Genomic DNA, 18,320 nt, shown 5'->3' on the forward strand with positions numbered 1-18,320 from the left:
ATTTTACTGCCGTTTTTTCTTTCCTGCTTAAGAGATAGAAAGAGACGGGCGTCCCTTCTCCCACCCAACCCGTCCACCAACCCGGGGGTGGGGGGAGGGGTGGCAGGGCTCTCGAAAATGGTATTAAGTCGTATTTTGTGGATTTTTCCCCTCGAGATCTGCTTGTCGTGACAGACGCTCCGCGAGAGTCGTCGGCATTTTCATATCGTGATATGCAAAACACGACCAAACACATCTGCGCCAGTTCCCTCACTGATTTGTGGTGTCGTTTTTTTTCTCTCCAGGAGATGAATTCCGAGCGCTCCAATTTTTCATCCTCCCCTTTTTCTTTTCTGTTCTTTTTACTTATCTACCTTTCATGGTGAGTGTCTCCCAGAATAGTTTTTTTTTTCTTATATCCCTGAGGTTTCCGGTCTTGTGATAAACTTCCACCTGGTTCGAGGTCTGGCTTTTATTTTTCTGTGGGTTTTTAGTCTGTTCTCCAATGCAGGATCAATTGAATGCTCTCACACCATTAACCAGGAAACTTTTCTTCTTATGAAATTGTACTTTGAATGAAATTTGCTGTGAAATAATACACTGTTTTATGAGAGATTCGTAAGGGAACAGGGCTATCAACCTCATCCCAAAAATCAAATTCTTAGCGACAGCCTGGCTTAAGTGGCAATGGGTCTCAATGAGGCACGAAAAGTCCACAAAGACTGAGTTTAGGAATCGTTTTATTAAATACATGAGTGCTGCAAATGTAAATAAACTACACATTAAACATTATCTTTCGAGAAGCTCTAGGAGCAAGAACCCGTGCAAGCACAAGGCTTGCTAATTTAAAACTAGAACAACAAGCATTATCCTTTTATTTATAATTATACAGCTACATTTATAAATGGTACTTCAAAAGACGTGCATTACTTGACATAAGAACCCTGCATACTGGACACAATTCTTTTTATCGTCAGTGTTTTATTTATTGAGGTTTACTACCGTGTTTAGGGCAACATGAGTGAATGGAGGTGAAAAACCCCAATGCGACAACACTCAAAGTCTGAGCCTCTGAAACTCTGTGTTACTACCCAGATGTCGGGAATCCTACGGGAGGTCTTGAATAAAATGTGATAAACTGAGGAAGTCAGGACCCCATGTGCTGACAGCCAAGAGTATTTAAGCCGACTTGTTAACAACTTCGGGTCTGGAACTCCATACTAATGACATACCTAAGAGTCACAAACATATGATGACCTAGTTGAGTTAGAAAGAGTCGGAAACCTTATATGATACCTCACAAGGAATCTGTACTTAAATGTGACAATTAGGGGTCATGAATGATTAAATGAATGAATTATGAAATTCAGTGCTGAAGATAGTGAAAAGAGAGAGGTGGACAGGAAAATAAACAGATTCTGTAAATAAATGAGGTGAAGTACACGGCTAACAGGTGAATCTGGGAGATAACCTCATTTGGGCTAAGACGTAACAATTGGAAAAGTTGGACAGCAAAATAGAGGAAAGGATGTGGGAATGGATGTAATGTAAAAAGCTAAAATCTGGGTACAGCTAGGGGTCTAAGGGATGTTGCAAACACCCATCAGCAAAGCCTTTACATGAGGCGTACTGGCAACACTAACTCCTTATGGAGGCAATTAGGGGTCAAAAGCCTTAAATGACTGGACTCAGGGATCAAGAATTCTACATGACAGCATCAAGGCTGTAACCATACATGATGACACAAGGGTTGGAAGCCTTATGCGAGAGCAATAAAGATTTCAAATCCACACATTATAATGCCCAGGTCAAGAACTCCTACCTGATGACGTCTTTTGGTTGGGAGCTATATATAATGCTCCTATGAGTCAGGAAAGCTATGCAAAACCCAGATGTTAAGTATTTTACAAGATAATACCTAGGAGTAACTAACTCTAATGATAAATTCCAGGTTCTTGAAACTCTATATGCCAACACTGATAAAAAAACACAAAAACATTAGGTATAAGATATTACATAATAAAACCTAGAGGTGGGGAGCCTTTGTAATACCACCTAGAGATGGGGACCTTCCATGGTTAAATCAGGAATTGGGGGACCTTACAAGGTAACTCAAAGAGATATAGGCCTTAAGTGGTGATACCAAGAGGTGGGGATCTCGTGTGGTAACACCCATGGACAGAGAACCTTGCATTCAAGATCTGGGGTTTGGAACTTTGTGTGCTAACATAGGGCTTGGTTTGACTGATTGATTGATTGTTTTATAGATTTTAGGCATACATGCCAAGCACTGGAGTAACTAAGGCCATTCAGCACTGAAACGGAAAGTGACAGTCAAAGGTGTGAAATGTGTAACAGGAGGAAAACCTCGCAGTTGCACTATGAATTAATTGTTGGGAGGGGGTGGACAGTAAGATGGAAGAGAGAGAATACGAATGGAGGTACAGTAAAAGGAATGAAAGCAGTTGCAGTTAGGGGCCAAAGGGACGCTGCATAGACTCTTCAGTAATGCCTACATTGCACCGCATGAGGTGCACTGACGGCACAACCCCCCTGCGGGGACACAGGGCTTGGGAATTCCTATGTTACAGTATCAGAGATTTGGAAGCCCACATAATATCACCTCAAGGACTGGACACTCAATGAGACAACATCTTTGGAGTTAGAAACCTTATAATATGATGGCACTCTTGTCTGGGAAGCTAAAAGTTAAGTATATCGTAGTTTTACCAGACCACTGAGCTGATTAACAGCTCTCCTAGGGCTGGCCCGAAGGATTAGACTTATTTACGTGGCTAAGAACCAACTGGTTACTTAGCAACGGGACTACAGCTTATTGTGGAATCCGAACCACATTATAGCGAGAAATGAATTTCTATCACCAGAAATAAATTTCTCTAATTCTTCATTAGCTGGCCGGAGACTCGAACTCGGGCCTAGCGAGTGCTAGCCCACAACTCTACTGACTCGTCCAAAGAGGAACTGTCTGGGAAGCAATCATGATATCACTTGTGGTCATGAACCCTACATGATAGCACATATTTCTATGGACCCCAACCCCATGATGCCTAAATGTTGAGCACCTTACACGATAACACCTGGGTGTTGGAAACCTCACATGATGACTCCTATTGATCAGGAATCCTTTCTGATTTCACGTATGTGCCAGGAACCATCCGTGATGGTTTCTAAATGTCAAGACCCATACTTGATAGCACAAAGTCATGGAGTCCTTTTTGACAACAGCACTGGGCTGGAACACTATGTGATAACACCTATAAAGAGGTTAGGAATTTAATATCACCAACAGGTCTGGAACAAAGTTTGATAACACCAAGGGCTGAGGAACCATATTTCATAACGCATCTTCAAAAGATAATCAACTCCCATTAAATATCAAGACAAAAATGTTACCAGATATCAAACTACACTAGCCAAATTTTGTATACGATATAGCGTGAATGTTATTACTTGGCAAGGGACAGTTAGATGAGTATAAAAGGCTAACAATCAATAAAAGGTTAATAAACAGACAAGACAGACATCAGCGGACAAAAGGCAAGTCTGTATACTATAGTTACACTGGCCGATTGAAAAAAAAATCAGGATGAATTAGAATTAAGCAAAGATCGACTCATACAGAAACAAAAATATTTTGACAGCATGCGAATCTCAGGTGTATTATCAGACACTTATTCAGGTGTATTATCAGACACTTATTCATATGTATATATATATATAATACCAGGTATATATATATATATACATATATATTTATACCCTGAGTCTAGAAAGATATATCTATATCTATATATATATATATATATAACAAGATATATATTACATATATTTATATATATATATATATATATATATATATATATATATATATATATATATAATAAAGCTTCTGTCACATATTCAGTTCAAGGGCATTACCTGATATTTAGTCAGGTGATATCAGATATTTACAGACACATCACCAGATATAAATTCTCGAAACATGACGGGCTTTTCTAAAAACGATACAAGGTAAGATATACATTTCAGTAAAGTCTACCAGATATTTATCCCAGATACATGATCGCAATGAAAGGTGTTGCTCCCACACGGTATTGATCTATGGGCAGTAATAGAACTACTAACTGTCCTTCATCTCAGTGCAGAGAGAGAGAGTCACCAGGACATGTCACTGCAGAGAGAGAGAGAGAGAGAGAGAGAGAGAGAGAGAGAGAGAGAGAGAGAGGATATATGGCCTGTTGCCTTATTAGAATAACCTATATTCAACTAATTTAAAAACTGAAATGGCAAGGGGTAAACTACGATTTACTTAAGGGAAAAATACAAATTTTATAGCAAAGAGAATAACAGACAACGATTAGATTTATTAGTGATGTAATAGAGCAGTAAAAGTTTTCTTCATATCAGTCATCGAAATACATTTCCTGTACCTCTTCCTCTGCAAGGATTCCACTATTAGTTGAAAAACCTACGTGGTGTTGGTAAGGAAACTGGTTTGTGTTGCTAAAAAAATAATGGAAAAACAAAGTACTTCTCAAACAAGTTACTCAAAAGGACGTTAATCATGAAATGATTAGTTTTTATTAGCCTTGCCAGCAATATAGTTGGACGGCCATAAATTGACTTTTTATGAATTGTAGGGTCCATAAAATAACATGAATATATTACAGTTGGTAAACGATGAAATGTGTTAACTATTTTTTTTAGTTCCTATAACGGGACCTTTCACCCATTACACAGTATGTCATAAAATGACGGCGTGTTAGTGAGTAATTCTGAAGAAACTCCTTCCGCCATGATGAGAGACAGGCAGACACACACACACACACACACACACCTGCGAGTAACAATCCCGAGCTTCATTTTTCCACAGGGTTCCAAACAGGAGCATTTCGTAAGTGCCTGGTCGCCAACCTAAGCACCGTCGTCAGCGCAAATATCCCGGCCCTGATTTCCCTCGGGGCCGCGTGTTTTCGAGGAGAATAGTTAGCCCTTAAACCTAGTAGCACACCCCTTGATCCCCTGGGGAGCGCACGCAGCACGCCGGTCCCTCCCTCCCGCCACCCACCCCCTACCCTTCCACAACTCCGCCCGCCTAAGAGTCCTCCTTGGTGAAAACAGCACTCAACTTAATTTGAAAACATCCAGCCAATCAAAGAACGCCTTCTCAGTTTCATCGGTTGGAGTTTTACCCGAAAGCTCGCTCCCCATTGGCCAAGACGCTGGTTCGCTCCGAGAGACGGATTTTTATTAGGGTTATGAAGAATTTTTCCCTTACCTGGACGAGCTTTTATGGGCGTGTTTACACGTTATCGTCTTAAAAAAGGGACAGGTTGGAAATCACTGGGAAAAAAGGAAGATGGAGGGGAGAGAGAGAGACATGATGCCTCTCGGGTATTTTTGTTTTTCATTTCAATGAAAGGACTCGACATCTTCTGAACCAGCCTCTTTAAGTTGCCTGGTTTGTATGATTGTTATTTAAATCGGAGCGGCTCATTACAGACACACTTTGGGGCTTCATGTATATTTAATCAAAACACAGCAATTCGTTGTCAGATATATCACGGTCCAGACCGCAGTTTATCGCCGGCCTCCAAATCTCCCAAGTATTTCAGAAACAATGGAACGCGCCACAATCTGTTGAGCATATGATACCTCGGCAGCGTCTCTGACCAATTTCGCTCTCGACTTTTAGACGCAGCGTTCATTCCCACTTTTATTGACGCAGCGTTCATTCCCACTTTTATTATCCGCTTCCACACTTTCACTTGTGAACGTGCATTTCCACCTTTATTCTTAAGTCCCATTGTCAAGACCCTTCTCGTTTGCATTTACATTCCGTTTTCACTTTCATTCTGACTTTTGCTTCTCACTTTTATTCCCATTCTCAGATTTTAACATTCACTGCCGCTTTCATTCGAACCAGCAGTTCACTTCATTCTTTAATTTCATTCCCAGTATTCAAAGTACATATTCCAAATCAGTATTGTTACTTACATTTATACAATATTTACCTTCAATCTAAAATTTCATTTCCACTTCCATTTCCGGAATATAAATTGGAATGTAAAATTTTGGCCAAAGGTCAAGCCCTGGGACCTTTGAGGTCATTCAGCGCTGAAAATGATATTAAACAATTGTTAGGAAAGGGTGGAAAGTAAGATGGGAGGAGGAGAATATGAACGGAGGTACAGTGAAAGGAATGAAAGGGGTTGCAGCTAGGGGCGGAGAGGACGCTGCAAAGAATGTTGCCTACAGCACACCGTGTGAGGTGCTCTGGTGGCACTGCCTCCTACGGGGACTTCCATTCCTGACTCATTCCAAATCATCATCATTCCCACCCTCAACCTTCATTCTCGCTTCCACTCTCAAAAATTCTTCTCACCTCCCTTTCTAACTAGCAATTTCATTGTCAACCTTCATTCTGAAACCCACTTTTCACCTACATTCTGATGTCCATAGGCAAACTCCATTCTCACTTCTATTCTTTGCCGTCAATCATACTTTTATTAATGACTTTCGCGTCGCCTCAGTTCTCATCCTCCACTCTCAACTATCATTCTCTCACTCCTCTCCATTTGTAACCTTCTGCTTACTCTTATTCCCACCACTCGTTCCCGTTTTCATTCTCACTTCCATTCTTGAAAAAGGTATGATAAGTAAAATTCTTAAGTCTTCCACATTGAGAATTCCATAACGTTGTCCTGAAAAGCCTAAGTACGAAAGTCCCTAAATTAACCCAAATAATACATCAAGTGACAGCATTGCCAAAACTTTAGAAGCACATCAATCTAGTTTGTAATTTTTTTATTAATTTGCAAACTATGATTTATCGATAAAATTATGCAATGACACATACACACATATATACATGCACACACACACAATATATATATATATATATATATATATATATATATATATATATATATATATATATATATATATATATATATATATATATATATATATATATATATAATGTGTGTGTGTCCCTTATATAACTCTTCACACAGTCATGTTACACATCAACTTGCGAATCGCTTTCAGATACCTGACTTTTGTGTTCAATTAACGATATTTTGAAAAGGGTAAATTACAATCGATTTTAAGGAAATGACTACCTAAATACAAGTATTTATTTTTCTTAGGAACACGAATAATAAAACTGCTGAAAAGTTATCATTTGCATGCCAAAGCAAATTGAGTAGTTCCTGTTAACCGAAATGTGGATCTATTAGTTAAGCATATCAAAACTGACATGCAGAGACATACTGATTTTAAATGTATCAAATATATACGCACTCGATACCATGGAAACAACATTGGTTCTCATTTACAAATTCTTATATAACCATTAAATGTCTTTACATTTACACTGATTTATATAACTTGTCTAAAAGAGAGACATTAGAAGCCTCGAAAATCATGAAAACCCTTAAAATACCACTAACCCCAGAGATACTCAGCTGACCTATAAGATGCTAATCTTATAAACTGAAATGTCATAACTTGGGTAAGAAATGGCTTCACATATTCTTGTAAGAAATATTTCTTAAAGAAATCGTAAGTTTTCCCTTAAATACTTGAATACTTTAAGGATCTAAGTCACAAAATGAAGATTACCGAAGGAAAAAAAATAACCCTTGGCTGAGTACTGACCTTGGAAGGTGCTTAAACAACCAAATCCTACAAGACACGTACAGAGATGATGTCTGGATTTCCTAAAGATCCTAATTTACAAAAAGACTTCTGATTCCTTAAATACCCAATTTACAGATAAAAAAAAAAATACTGAATTACTTAATGATCTCAACACAGATAAAAGTACTTCCAAATCCTAAACAATTTTAAAAACAACGAATTTCAAAATGCCTCTAATCCCCACGCCCCCAAAATACCCCATCTTAACCTGAATAAGAACTGACATTAGGAGCCCGGGAAAATAATCACATCCTGTAAATGGTAGCTAACTTACCTTTGTATTGATCCATAGCGACTCTTCATTGGATACAGAGCTTTCCAGAAGAAGCCGAAACCAAATGAAAAACAAGGAATAATTTACACATGATGCTTTAGGCATCACCATCAATGAATCACTGAAAATTCTTTAGAGAAAGAAATGAACTCTACACCAATTATGGACGACTTCTGACGTCAATAAAGACACATAAGGCAACACTATTCTTCGGCATTCTTCTGGAGAGTCTCTTCGTTATATCGTGTGTAATGGCCAGTTTTCTACAGATGCATGCAAACAGCAGATAATATAATAAAAGACAATACTATGTAAGGCGTCACAGTTCGCAACACTTCTTGACACCGTTCACGAAAACTGAAAGCACTATCGAGGAAGTAACAATTATATTACATATATATTTTTCATTATATATATATATATATATATATGCATAAATTATTACATTTTACCAGTACTTGGATCAACCCGTAAACGCCAAAAATCAAAACCATGCGTGACCTTCAACCGGGAAATGTCTACCGAGATAATCCTTGCACGTAACTCTGCAAGTTCAGTACGAAGAAAACATGCAGGCGCAGCTTCGATGGAGAGAAAAAAACTTCCTATAAAACGTATGAAAAACGCCACCAGAAAAAAATATCAGCGTGGTTTTGGTACATCAAAAACAAAGGCATATACTACATTCCGTCAAAACGCCGGAGATAACATTGAGTTTGCCATAATTGTTCATTTAAAAAAATGCACAAAAAAAAATATTAAATAAATCAATTCTGGCTATACAACACGATATATAGGTACTCACCTACCGACGATTATGAGACGAGCACGTCTGCAAAGAGACGGAAAAGAAGAAAAAAGTTAAACTTGACCCAAGACATTTCCTAATTACAAAGCAGTTAAGAACAATTGATATTTCTTAAGAAAGTTATACAAAATAACAGCGATGTACGAAATCTTACTCCAGACAGCTTTTATTTGCTTCCATTAATAATGTGTATTCCGACAAAGAAAATGAGAATAATTTTATATTACTGTGTTAAATATGGCGATCCCTACAAAAAAAAATGCTCCTGATCAACTTTCACAACAGTGATAAATCTGAGATTAATATCTGCGGGGTTAAAATGAAATGTTCTTAACAGTAACAATATTAATTCCATGCTCGAAGAGAGATTTATTGAAAGAAAACGGAGAAACTGCAAGATATACTTCCTTTTCCTTACCATCACAGGAGAGAGAGAGAGAGAGAGAGAGAGAGAGAGAGAGAGAGAGAGAGAGAGAGAGAGAGAGAGAGAGATAGTTAACACCCACGATCTTGGTTATGATCGTGTTAATGTTACACAAAACGCACACTAAACATCTGCCTTGACTTACACAGACTTATGGTTTAACAACCCTTATGCTCATCGCATATTATGTGTATTAAATGTAAATAAAAAATGGTTTAACCTTATTGTAAGCGAGAGTAGCGATGAGTGATAAGGGGCGGAAACTAACAAGAGATATGCTACCTCCTTGGAAGATTCACAGAAAGGAACAAAGGAACAACAGATTTAATGGCTGTCGATTAGTCTTATAGAGTTAACTTTCGAGAGCAAGGTTAGCAAATTTGTAAACAGGCCTCCCTTTCCCAAATAACCCCAGATCAGGAACAATACTCATCTTAACGGAATCATGACAGATCGTTTCATATTTGGTAACGAAACATCATCAAGTAGCTTCATCGAAATAAGAAAATAAAAAAAAATAGGGAGAGGCTGTTGATGGTTCTCACCCCAAAAGAAGCTAAAGGGTCACCTGAAACAGAAGTTACAGGAATCTCAAAAGATCGAAGCAGGGTGTCTGGTCAGAAACGAAAGACCTAGTGGTCACTACCATAACAACTGCCTATGCCCCACACTTTGCTTTCTAATGTATTTAATGCTGTCTTTATCCAGGCCCTACTTCTAAACCAAAGGGTTTTAGGCTATCATTCCCATTCCCAAACAGAACTGACGTCTATACCGCAACACGTGCAAACCATATTAACGTTCAGGGTGGCAATCATAAAATTAAATGTCATACAACACCGTTAGCACTTCAATGGTCGACCTCTAATGAAACCAATGTAGTCCAGACGACGTTGGGACATGCAATGAGAAGCAAGTAACCTCATCTAACATCACCGTTTCGAAACTAGCTAAAGAGTTTGGAGTCTGACTTAAACGACAATGGAACACAATAAGAACGAGAAACCAAAGGACAGAGGAAATGTACGACCATAAATGGAAGGAGAAAGGAGCTCAAGGAAAGGAAGATAAACTGGAGCAGACAAAGCCAGTGGATGATGAGAAACGTTACGCTAACTCTCGGTTCTTAGCAAGTCTTTGGAGTTGAGATTGCTAGACCTATCTGCCCTTGCACTCCGAGGCTGACTAACAGTCGACTACCTAGTACACCAAATTTACTGCTCAAGTCGAATGAACTATATTTGGAATAAACGGAAAATGCATATACAAGGTGTCTAAATACAAGATCACTGAAATAACCATTTAAGGATCATCTAATCACTCACCTCTCTTGATCGACGTGGCAGGGACAGACTAGTGCGCTGACTCAAATAGTTTCAAGGCTGTATTTTTAGCCAATTCATATATGTAACGCGAATCTGGAAAAAGAAAGATGAATTTATTACGAGTTTGTGTTTATGATAAGTTAATATTTTCTGCATATTGATGTAGCAGTTAATAGTGGACTGCGCTGAAATATTTCAAAATAATACATACATTTAAAATAACGCTGGATTAGTTACGAGGTAATGGTACTTTCTACAAACTGACGGCCTGGTTAAAAAAAAGTTCATTTATGTTTCATAGAGATTCAATAACTGCTAAATGATGAAGGTAATGTATTAAAAAAAAAAAAAACAGCGGAAAATGAAGATCAGTACAGCACTGGAGTGAAATTTAAAATTCCATGGGATTAATAACGAGATTTTATTGTATATTGATGATGACGTTAATAGGGGGTCTGGGTGAAGTATTTCAAAAGCAGTGTAATAAAGGAATGATGAACAATAAATTTTGAAAAAAGATACCCGTTAAGATTTTGAATATATGTTCATAATGATAGGTTCACATCGATATACTACCTTATTTACTTATTTAAAGAACCTGTGACAGAATGGAAAGCAAACTTCATCGTTAACAGTTTAATAAACAAAATAAAAAAAAATTACCAACAGAAAGCTCACTAGTACAGAGAGAGAGAGAGAGAGAGGAGAATTGTGAAAAATATATTCTGCCGACATATTTCCAAGGCATCAAAACTCAAATACTCTATCTCTCTCTCTCGCATCATGCAAATATATGTATCTTCTACTTTCGGGTAAAAGTGGACTGAAATCCCTTCAACCTTGCAGGAATTGCCATGACAAATCAACTGTGACAAGACAGATGATCACCCTTCATGTACATATATGATGATGGTCTAGCTTTAGACTAACTTTATCTAAAATCCCCTAAAACCATATAGGAGGAATTGCAATTATAAGATAACTGTGACATATTAGTTAGAAGTTCACGGTTTAAATTGCATATCTTGGTGTCGTCTAAATGCTTTATAGTGGAGTATGCATGCCAAGAAGGAAGACTTGATTAAAATCTATACGTTATGGCAAAGGCACCAAAGACTAATGGGCAATTTCTCTTCATGCACATACAAGCACTTAAGCCTACAGCTGTATTAGTTTGACCTGAAATTCATTCAACACTGCAGGAGGAATTGCAATGGCAAGGTAAGGGTGACAGACCAACTGATAGCTAGACAGTTGGAAGGACGGACTGGCAGCCGGATGAACTAACGGAAGGAAAACTTCATTACTGACGTACTCTAGTTAATTATAAAGTCTTTTAATTCAAAATTATAATGAAAGCTGAAGTTGCGTGCAGACATACAAACTGATGGATGATATCCATTCTGGCACACGTGTGTGATGGCGTATCTTTGTAACAGGGTTTATTGAAATACCCTCAACCATTGAGATAGCGGTATTATAACAAGTGTGACAGAAACAGTAGTGAAACACTGACGGACAGAAAGCTGGGCGATCTCACTTAAGGCACATCTGTGCATGGTGGTCTACCTTTGTATCACGTATGAATGATCCTTTCATCCACGTAAGAGTAGCGGTATCAAGGCAAGTGTAGCTGACACACCAACAGACCGATGGATGATTTTCCTTCACGCACACAGATGCATGATAGACTACCTTTGCACCAAGTTGGACTAAATTACTTTTAACTGCGTAGGAGGCTTTGCACATACTAACCGGCAGGCAAACAGATAGACACGAAGAGAATACACGAAGACAGCAGGTGGGGCAGGGGTGCTATATGCCTATACTTCCCCTGTCTTTGCTGCCATGGAGCTAATCACAGCCAAGTCGTCTAATCTTGAAAACGTACATACACACATACACCACACACGCACTATATATATATATATATATATATATATATATATATATATATATATATATATATATATATATATTATATATATATATATAAATAATGTATGTATGTGTGTAGCGCATGCGTATGGATGAGGAAAAGTCTGAATCAAAGAATCTCAAATTAAAATGTAAATGAAGAGACCCGGCCCAAAGTAAATGCATAGCGGGCCATACAACAGTTTGAAGACTGGTGTATGTGGATAATGAGTGAGTGGAAAGGTTTTAGTGTAGCGTTCGAGAGGGAAGTTACTACTGAGTACGTAAAGAGAGAGGAGGAAGAGAGGAGGCCAAAGTGGTTGAGGTGAGAGACACCAGAGCTGAGACATTAAAAGAGAGATGCTACCATACGAAGGGTGCGACTAAGTTACTGATGTGGGATTGTAAGGTGTCGGAATGGGGTTAATGGTTCTGTTCCAACGTATAAGGGTAAAGGTGTCAGGTGACTTAGAATTATAGGGCATAATATTGCTTAACATACCAGAGAGGGGAATTATCCCTGTGGAGGGCTGTACATAAAACCAAATGAAACCATGAAGGCTATGAAGTACCGGCATCCTTAGTTATATTTGTTAGGTACTATAGGCCTAATAGTTCTTTCCTTCCACCAAAAAAAAAAAAAAAAAACCTGGTTTCTTACTGGGGTGACAGACATATCGTACGATACAAAAGGGACTGGGAAGGGGTCAGTTGTGTATCGGAACAGAATAAATGCAGTTCATGGTGTGCATGAATATTTACTGTGTCAGGCACCACAATAATGGACGAATGGAACGCAAAACTTGGTAATAAAAAGTTATATGTAAAAATGAATGTTGGAGAGAGAGAGAGAGAGAGAGAGAGAGAGAGAGAGAGAGAGAGAGAGAGAGAGAATCTTTAACCTTGCTAAGTTACTACGGTAAAACGTTTGGCGCTGTTGAAGACATCAGGAAATATATCAGGAAATATATACGTAATATACACCAAACCTAATTTACGTTTACAGTATGTTTCGTTTATGTCACCGATCTGATGTATACATGCAATTTTGAAACTTGATGCTTCATGATAACACGTAAACGACAGCTCTTGTTTATACAGATATTATTACATATACACTAGTATTCATTTAAGCGGTTCCTTATACGATATAAACTAGTGCACAGTTGTTCACTGTTCAGTCAACATCCACTCACGGACCTACATCAACTTTTTTTACTGCAAGTATTTGAACCTGAAATTTACCGTTCTCATCTGAGCATGCTTCTGTTACAAATCGGTAAAAAGCCAGGAGTTACTGCAGAGTAAAGGATCAGGGCTACTGTAGGCCTAGTATGCATTTCTGTAGTAAGCACTTCTGTGGGAACATGACCTAACCAGACATACCTTTACCAAACCTCGGACGCCGCGTCCTAACCTACCGGGGTAGGGGGCTTTCGTCCCCCTGGATCCGCCCACCAAGTAATTCGTGACTCAAGCGATTGCAGAGTAAGAGGCAGGGCTACTGCAGGCCTTGTAGGCATTTCAGGGGGCAGATGACCTAACCAGATTTACCTTTACCTAACCTAACCTCGGACGCCATGTCCTAACCTAGCTGGGGGAGGTTTTTGCCCCCTTGGATACCCCCCCCCCCAAGTAATTTGCAACCTGACCGATTGCAGTATAAGGGGTCAGGGTTTGCCTAGCAGTCATTTCTGTAGTAGGCTTTACAGGGGTAATATGACCTAACCAGACTTACCTTACCAAACCTAGCCTCTGATGCCATGTCCTAACCTGGAGGCTTCGCCTCCGTGGACCCCCCAAGTAATTCTGCCCAGGGAGCAATTAAAGTAATAGAAATCTTATACAATTAAGCGGCCTACTTTAAATATAAAGTGTTATACTATAGGCCTAAAAGCCGTAGCAGCCAAATGCATCCTTTCTGAATGAAAAACATTTTAAGTAAAATTTGCGTCCACAAATTATAGTCAAGTATATGAATATACGATAAAAAAAAAACGAAAACCACATTAACCTTGTAGTGAATGTGAATAATTTCTCGTTCAATTCCAAACTACGTGACGTTACTGGTGTTACCGACCACTATGCTAAAAACTTGGTAGCCATTGCATTTTGAAAATGTGATGCGGGCAAGAGACTTAAACGATGTATGTACTACTGGAGGTCTTTGTCTTCGAAATTCTCTAATATAATATAAAACATGAATAACATAAAATATTGCTATATACACTACCTGCAATGTCCTCGAACCTGCTACCAACGGTCATTCCCGCCACAAGTTAGGGCACTTTTAAACACGCTCACTAAGAAAATCGAACACCATTTTCTTGCTATACAGAATCGATACGACCAAGTAGAATATCACCAGATAATACGAACCGGCATCGACAAACAACTCCTGGTGACTAAAAAAAAAAACTAAACGCGTAATTAGAAGCCAAACCGCACCAGCCGTAACTCCCTCCCTTCTTGAAACACGCATAAAAGAATCATGATGACGTCACGGGAAACAGGTGACAACTCATCATGACGTGGCAGCAGCTGATTGGCTAAGACATGATCGCACCTTTTTTTTTTATCTCAATTGTCTTATTTCGTCGAGTGCCGTCGTTGGTGTGAAGGTGTTCGAGTGTCGTTCGTCACCCGAGTGTCTATCATCGCTGTCATATTAATCATTTGTTTGTGGAAGTAATCGGTAAGTTATTTTTTTATTAACTTTTCGTGGCGATAACACCTTGATATTGTGTTGATAAAGTTAAGGAGTGTGTTATAGTTCATAGGGTTGGGCTCTCAAACCAGGTGACCGGTTATGGCTCCTATTTTTCCTATTACCAAATTTGCTTTTTTCATTAGATTTATTAATACTTTGTGATGCTGATTGTTCAAATATCTTGATATCGTGTTAACCAAGTTAGGGAGCTTGTTATAGTTCATGGGCTTGAAATACGAGATGCCTTTGAAACCAGATGACCGGTTATGGCTCCTATGTTTTCTAGTACCGAAATTGCTTTTCCCCTTAATTAACATTTTGTGATGCTGATGATTATGTATATGTTTTTGAGTTGCAAATATGGATTATGTATGTCAAATGTGGTCACAATTTGTAATTAGGTTTAGATTGCAACGGAAGTTTCTAGGCCTAGGCGGATGTTGGTTTAGAAAAAAAAAACCTTGGCTGATGCTTTGTTAGTAGTCATTTGTAGCACTGTTGATGGATTGACAGTATTCCATAGAATTTACAAATTCTGGGAAATAATTCCGTAGGATTACAGGTATTTATCAATAACTTGGGTATTTATGAAAGCTTGCACTGATGAACTGGTAGCCCGTAACCTAAACCATGTAAGCTGGTGATCTGTGAACTAGACCAATGTTCATGAAGTCAAAGTAAAAACTTTGTTACCAGAGCGTGAATATGTCCATATATATTGATTTGTTTAGCAATGCTATCGCCAAATACCTGACAAATCACTAGACAATACATACGGTTTAATTTCTGTTAAGGAAATTAGTTAGGTAGTCATAGTACCGGTAACAAGTTTACGCCCGTTACAGGAGACCTAGTACTAGACTCGGTTCCTACTTCGCGTAGGGATTACTGTATTACTTCCATTATCATCTGAACATGTTGAATGGGACAAGGAAAGGAAACGGAGGTACTATATCGAAAACATTATGAGTTAAATTAGTTTTACCGTAATATGAGCTCCCTCCTTACGTGTAGCCATGTTGCTTGTTCGAGCAATAAAAATTCAAGTATGACAATTCATTACATATGAAAGCTAGCAGTTCGAGAATGGTTATGAATATCCTATTTTTACGGACTGGGGCGTTCAAGCTGATGAAATTAGATTATCATATTCGGTAACCTGACAGCCTGCGAAATAGCCCGGCTTTTATACTTTTCCGCCAAGCAAAGAGGTAATGGCGGTGGAGAGTCGATTCACTCGCTCTGTGCTCTCTCATGTTCCGCAGAACAAAACTTATTCTCTGTGAAACTGGTTGTGTTGCACATTAAAAACCGCGCCATTTGAAAATGCAAGTGCCATTACATAAGTGCAACATGATTAGCAGAAGTTAGACATTGATTTGTCCTAGAAGATTCAGTAAATGGAAAGGCAGTGCTTAGGGGGTGTGCCGCTTGCCACTAAACCGGTTTCTCTCGGCTCGCCACGGGTCTCCTGAGGCCTCCCCCCCGGTAGTACTGTCTTGGTTCGTTCTAGGTATTGTCAGAAGCCCACAAATGAACGTCTTTTATTTTATTTCTCCTACTGGAAATCTATGTAGTTATTGCTGTAAACGATTTCCTTATTGAGAATTATTGTTCCATTTGAATTATAATGGCTGAAATAAAAGGCATTGTTATCCAATTGGGTTTGTACCATAAAGCGTCAATAATATGGAGTGGCGATGCCCCTGCCGAGTGTGTGACCTCGGGTGGCCATATTGAAAGGTCTCGGTCCAGCTCACAGTACTGTTCTGTAGAGACGAAGCACTACGGCAACTTTACCTTTTTTTTCCCCTCTTTAATTATAAGAATATGCTATTTTACACGTAAATTAATAACTATAAAATATATTCGTATTTCGAAATATTTCTATTCTGAGGTTTATTTGTGTTAAAGTACAGGAATTCTGCATTCTAACCGTACAATCTGAAATATTGTTATTATTAATTATTATTACCTTATGAATATTACTAATAACATTTTACTATTAATATTATTATTATTATTATTATTATTATTATTATTATTATTATTATTATTATTATTATTACTTGACCCAATTCCACAGAGAAAAAATATCTTACAAAAACAAGTTGACCTAAGCACTCCAGCATTGCGGTCAAGGCCTAAGCATCTGCTTTGGATCTAACCAATGTCTAGCACATAGTGGTTCCTGTAAATTACAGGACTTTCTTTGCATGGTCTAAAACACTGGCTAAACAGTAATGTACAATCATTAAAACATAACACTTACCATACACTCAGCAACACTAAACACTCACTGAATACTCAACACTCACTGGGCATTCACTGTACACTAAATGCTCACTAAACACTCATAAAATGCTAAACACTCATTGAATACATAACACTCACTAGGCACTCACTATACATTAAACACTCACTAAACATTCACTAAATACTCATATACACTAACCACTCCTTTAAAGCACTCACTATACACTCAGTCTTAAATATGTTCATTAAATACTAAACATTCAATAAGCACTATACAGTAAACATTCACTAAGTAATCATTATATACTAAACATTCACTAAGCACTCTATACACCAAAACCTCACTAAACCCTAAACATTCATTAAACATTAAATACTCACTAAACCCTAAATACTCATTAAGCCCCTAAAGACTCACTGAACAGTCACTGAACATTCACTAATCACTCATTAAACACTCACTAAATACTTACACACTAAACATTCACCAAAAACTAACATTCACAAAACTTTCACTAAACCTAAACATTCACCAAACATACACTGAATACTTACACACTAAACATTCACTAAAGACTAACTTTCACTAAACCTAACCACTCACTAAACACGTATACACTAAACCTAACCACTCACTAATCACTTACACACTAAGCATTCACTGAATACACTGCACACTAAACACTTTCACTAAACATTATTAAACCCTAACCACTCACTAAACATTTACTAAACACTCATAAACATTCACTAAACACTCATAAAACATTCACTAAACACTTACTAAATATTCACCAAAACCCTAAACACACATTAAACATTCATTGAATACTTACACACTAAACATTCACTAAAGCCTAACCACTCACTCAAACACTTACACTAAACGTTCAATAAACCTA

At 38.1% G+C, this 18,320-nt stretch overlaps 1 protein-coding gene and 1 long non-coding RNA gene across 2 annotated transcripts in view; one reads left to right on the plus strand and one right to left on the minus strand.

Moving 5' to 3' along the window:
• The window catches only part of Rev1 (Rev1 DNA directed polymerase), a 571,847-nt gene extending 556,993 nt beyond the window's left edge, over positions 1 to 14,854 (minus strand). The window contains exons 1-3 of the mRNA XM_067085706.1: positions 14,686 to 14,854; positions 10,536 to 10,628; positions 8,784 to 8,810 (exon numbers count right to left, since the gene is read on the minus strand). The gene's annotated coding sequence lies outside the window, so the exon portion shown is untranslated. The remainder of the gene's footprint in view (positions 1 to 8,783; positions 8,811 to 10,535; positions 10,629 to 14,685) is intronic.
• A 174-nt stretch (positions 14,855 to 15,028) lies between these two features.
• The window catches only part of LOC136828039 (uncharacterized), a 92,460-nt gene continuing 89,168 nt past the window's right edge, over positions 15,029 to 18,320 (plus strand). The window contains exon 1 of the long non-coding RNA XR_010849887.1: positions 15,029 to 15,147. This is a non-coding gene — a long non-coding RNA (uncharacterized lncRNA). The remainder of the gene's footprint in view (positions 15,148 to 18,320) is intronic.

The sequence above is a fragment of the Macrobrachium rosenbergii genome, chromosome 42 (genome assembly GCF_040412425.1).
Source record: "Macrobrachium rosenbergii isolate ZJJX-2024 chromosome 42, ASM4041242v1, whole genome shotgun sequence".
NCBI classification, from domain to species: domain Eukaryota; kingdom Metazoa; phylum Arthropoda; class Malacostraca; order Decapoda; family Palaemonidae; genus Macrobrachium; species Macrobrachium rosenbergii.